At 36.5% G+C, this 5,026-nt stretch overlaps 1 long non-coding RNA gene across 1 annotated transcript; it reads right to left on the bottom strand.

Annotated features, from left to right (window-relative positions):
• Positions 1-3,648: 3,648 nt before the first annotated feature.
• LOC136011078 (uncharacterized) lies at positions 3,649-4,672 on the bottom strand. Its single transcript, XR_010611190.1, has 3 exons — positions 4,602-4,672; positions 4,172-4,511; positions 3,649-3,757 (listed from the first exon to the last, which is right to left on the bottom strand). It is a non-coding gene; the product is annotated as an uncharacterized LOC136011078 (long non-coding RNA).
• Between the last annotated feature and the right edge of the window lie 354 nt (positions 4,673-5,026).

The following is a 5,026-nucleotide window of genomic DNA, read 5'->3' as shown; positions in this document are numbered from 1 at the left end:
TCTGTCAGAGCATGACTTAACAGTGCCAGGGGAAACTGGCTGCATGGTAAAGTTTAGTTACGTTTTCACTAAAATGAAACCGTGGTGTTTTAACAGCCGAGGAAAGCTTGATTTTTATCTGGCCATAAAACCAGACGTGAATATTGCTTAGTTTCCAGCTTGCACCTCCTTCACAAGCACGTATTTGCAGTTCAGTTAGTCTCCAAGAACTTTGCAGCGTATTTGTGATAAATAAGTAAAGCCAGTAAATAAGATCCTGGCTTGTGCTTTGATTTGCTGCTGGTACTGATGCAAATTTTAACCAGTAAGTGTGGTACATAAGCAAAATATTAATACCATCAGTTTGAAGTGTACAGCTCTGTACAGTGAAAAAGGGGAAGAAAAATTGTTGCAAGATAAACAAAACAGTATCACTGCCACCCTTAAAAAAACATGCTAATGCTGTGCACTGTTAAATATATTTTTTTTAAATATAAATAACTGTAAAACAAAACACTTATGCCACTGCCATTTTCATTTGTTGATGCCAGTTCAATGCCAAGTTTGCTATAAAGCATTACTGTTAAAATACAGTGTACTGAAGGAATTGTTTTTGAAAAATGCTTCATTATGTTTTGAGAGGAAGAATGTGGAAATACATCCTTGCTCAGCTTGCTTTTACAGTTCAAATCACTTCAAAATTGTCTTTATTTGGTATTTAAATGTTCCTCCCCCCCAATTTAATATGCCACTGATCCATCAGAATTAATGTTATTCAACAGAATAGAACTTTTCAAAGTAAGCTATGCAATGTGCAGTTACCATCCTTCCTATGAAATATACACCAGCTATAGTCCCACAGAGCACCTTTGGTTCCTTTAGGGAACGATGGACAAGACTGCTTTGCTTTTATATATATATATATTTAATTATTACTATTTTTAATCCCTGGAGAGTGGCTTTAAAAAGAAAAGTTCTCTATGTTAAGTAAAGCTATTCTTGGTGATCTTTCTTATAGCATATACTGGAATTATTTTAATGATATGATTTAAAAAAAATCCCCAAATATGATTTTACACTTTTCTGGATAGCTTAAGCCTAAAAAAGAAATATAAATTACTGGATAATTTTTAATTTTTTAAATCATGTAACAAATAATTTTTTATTAAACATTTCTGGCTGTTGTTAGATTAGAAACCATCCCTTATTGAAAACTAGCTGTATTAGTTAGACAGAAAAAAATCGCGATTTGTTTAGAGCTGACCTCAGTGTTGATGTCAGTATCACACAAAACTGAGATGAAAGAACAAGAGATACCACTTTGAGTTAAAATCCAAGCAAATAAATTAGTGTATAGTAGGAGTATCTGTAATGAGTTTCCAATAGACAGAACTTGCGATAACGGGAAAGAGAGAGGTCGTAAAATTATGTAATGGTATAAACTGTGGTGTGAAAATATTGGCTTACTACTATTTACATGATTTGACTTATTCAGGCATGATGAATCTTAAAATAATTCCTCCACTTCCCTTTTTGGAATTCCATTTCTATTACATGAAGCTTACAAGTTGGGCTTCGTGTAATTGTATTCCTCTTTCCTGAATCCTTATTTTTTAGTACTGTGGTAACCTAAAGTTAGATGACTTTAAATCTTATTTTATGAGTATGGTGACATATATAATGCATTTATATATCTCTCCGAAGAAGGATAATTTCCATTGCATGAATCTAAGCCATTATTCTGTAACGGCAATGCACTTTTAACCCTCCAAATGCACCAGAATTTGCCCACTTATGAAACAGGCAAAAGCAGAGGTGAGAATCAGCTGCTTCTACATCTACACAAAAAGTGGGAAAGGAAAGGATAAGTATGGAGAATAAAGATCAAGAAAGTCTGTATTTTTATATAGAAAGTACAAAAATAAATAAGTAGCTAAAAATAGTGGCTGAAAAAAAGGAGGGAAAGTCATTCAGAAAAAGGATTAAATGCAAGTAAAACACTATCAACTAAACTATTCATATACTTGAATCTGATCCTTTCCTAAAGAGACAGGTCTGTCTTTTATATTGGCATTAAAGTTGCTGAATGCATTACTGTATAGAATTTTTTTTTTTTTTTTTCAGCGTAGGGTAAACATTCTCATCTGTGCATGTTCTGTTAAAATAAATACTATCAGGAATGTCATGCCATTATTTTTAAACAAAAATGGTGAGAGTTTTAGCTGGACTTTATGGCTGTCTGCTGCAAAGTATGTTATCCAGAAACTGCAAAGTTGTTTTTACTTTTTAACCACCCACAATTTATGCACACACATCCTCTGCATCCAGCAGTCTGTATGCAAGAGATACCAGAGTTATTAGAAGAGGTCAGAATTACTGGGTGTCATTTTACCGAAATAAAAATTTGAGGGAAAGTTACAGTTTAAATATCTTGTCAGCTATGTCCTGGTAATCGCTAATGTGCTTTTACTATAACTCCCTAAAAATAAATATTGAAAACGTTTTGTGGTTTCACACCATTAAAAAAAAGAAAAAAGTTGGTAGGGGTAAACCATAAAACATATATTTGGCTTACAAAAGAAATGTTTATTCTCCTCAGAATGCCAGTGGTTGAGCATTTTCTTGAGATTTGAGGCTGAGTAAAAATGTGTAACAGAGGTTCCTTAAATATGCCACTGTAGCAGTTGTTCAAGATGTGGCACAGCCAGCCAGTTCTGAGAAACCCACATGTGCCGCCCTGTACTTTCTAGACTTGGCTAATATTGTGCATTTTAATAGAGCAAATGTGATTAAAGTCAGGCCTGAAAACAGGGAGATGGGTTTTCATATACTCGGTAGAAAGTATGTTCCATCCAGTACAGTATATACTGTTCTTGGTAGTGCTTGCTTTTGCCAGTCTTACCAGCTAGGCAGAGTACACACAGCACCTGGAATGGCTGTATTAAACCTATAATGTGAATAGTATGAAGTCTTTCTCACTATCATAACCACAGCAGATTGTTTAAATACTGCCTTCAAAAAATCGTGTGAGTTTGTGAGAAGAGGAAATGCATCTCAGAAAAAAATCTGTGACTCTGAAGACCTCTGCTCCATTTTGCAGGATAGTGTATTTTTAAGCTGAAGGTTGGAGAGCAGCCTCTTTGGAAGGGATCTGAGTGTTGCAAGGGATAGAAGCTCACGTATACCAGTTTTCTTTTTCCATTGCATTTTTTTTCCCATTACCCCATGATCAATATTTAGAGGAATAAGATATCACTTAATATCCTTTTTTTTCTTTTTTTTTTTCCTCCTGAATAGTATTTTACAAAGTCTTAGAAACCCACAGTGTTGACTTTTCCAATTAGTTGAAACTGACTAGCTGCTTTAAAAATACATAAGGAAAGCAGTGATAGCATAAGCAAAATAAATATTAAATGAGAGAGACAACTATCACTTTCCTTAAGTATCCACGTAATCCTTTTTTTCTTATGGTAACATATTTTCCACAAGGAAGACTCTTCAAGGCTGGATCCTGTACAGTCTCCTTCCCCCCCCCCCCCCCCCCCTTCCCTTCCCTCCCCATGTAGGGCAAATCAAGTACTTGACAACGTTTTTTGTTAGGAAAGCACATTAAAAAAAAATTTTTGAATATACCAGTAACAGAAAAAGTATATATATTTTTATTGCAAGAAGGAGATTTCATTGGTTGAATGAAATGGCGAGATGTGACGCAAAAGGACACTTGGACGGGTAGAAATGCTGATGTATGCCAAAGCAGGCGTACCAAGAAATGCTGTTGCTATGAGAGAAACAGAGGGAGAGAGAGGGAGAGAGAGATCGTGAGAGAGCAAGTTGTAGAGGCCTTATTTTTTTCCTCTTTGGCTTCTAGCAGTGAGACTGCAACATCTTCCCTTTCTAGCAGGGAGGGTTTAGAGCCTGTCAGTGGGTATTTTCTTTAGACCAAGCATGTAGAGGAGGGGAGGAAGGTGAGAGAGATGCAGGTCACCTTAGAGTACAAAAGCAATTGGAAAGTAGGAGGCTGCATATACTAAGCCAATGATCTGTGCTATGATAGATATACAAATTAGTACGACAGATGAAGCGGCTTAGCTCATTATCCACCTGATGGTATTACGACTTACAGTTCAAAATTACAAAATTAAAATGCACACGCACACAGACACAGACAGACATATATTTATAATGACCCCACCTTTTCAGCTTATGAATTATCCAGCTGGGATACCGACGTCTCTTGTGTAACATTCTTAAAGAGCTGCAATAAATTCACCTTGTGAGTCCATTAGCCAGAGAAGGGAGGGGGAAATAATTTGCAGGGATTTTTTTTTTTTTTTTTGTCTCTCTTCTTCGGCAAGAGGAAAAAAGTTTGTGCTATGAACTTAGCCTAGCAGCTTCTGGAACGTGAGCCAAAAGGGGCAGGAAGTTGTTTTACAATAGCGTTACAGTGATCTGCCACAAATGGAAAAAGCCAAATGTTGGACTCGGCAAAGAGAAAAAACATCCTTCTCCCCCTTGTTTCCCTCCTTTTGCCCCTGAAGAGAGAAAAAGAGAAAGGAACATCGAGCTAGAAGTTCTTTTTCTTTTTTAATTACTTCTTGTAAGTAATGGAAAGATTATCTTACTTGCATATTCCATGGCAAGCATGAGGGAAAGAAGTATCAAAGGGACGTTTGAAAAAATGCACTTGGTAACTAGCAACGGGACTTTTGGCACAATTCCTTGAGTTTGCTTGAGGTTATGGAGGGGGATGGGAAGAAGAAAAGCAAGTCCACACAGTACGTTTTCTTTAAAAGAGGGGAGGGGGAACGGAGGAGAAACTATATAAAAACTTTTTTTTTTTTTTTTTAAAAAAGGAAATGTGTGTTGATCCTCTGAAGCTGAATCCTCAGGCATTTGTGGCCCGTCTTTGCAGCCCGATATGTTTTTTTGTGAGTGTGTGTAAGCGCTCTCAATCAAACAGCAATCATGGCAGCTGTTTTTCTTCCAGCACAGCAGTTGAGCTGTCTCGCCCAAATGCTTATCAGCTTTTGACTCGGTGCCAAGATAG

The sequence above is a fragment of the Lathamus discolor genome, chromosome 1, assembly GCF_037157495.1.
Source record: "Lathamus discolor isolate bLatDis1 chromosome 1, bLatDis1.hap1, whole genome shotgun sequence".
NCBI classification, from domain to species: Eukaryota; Metazoa; Chordata; class Aves; order Psittaciformes; family Psittacidae; genus Lathamus; species Lathamus discolor.
This window is presented reverse-complemented; position numbering and strand designations above follow the sequence as displayed.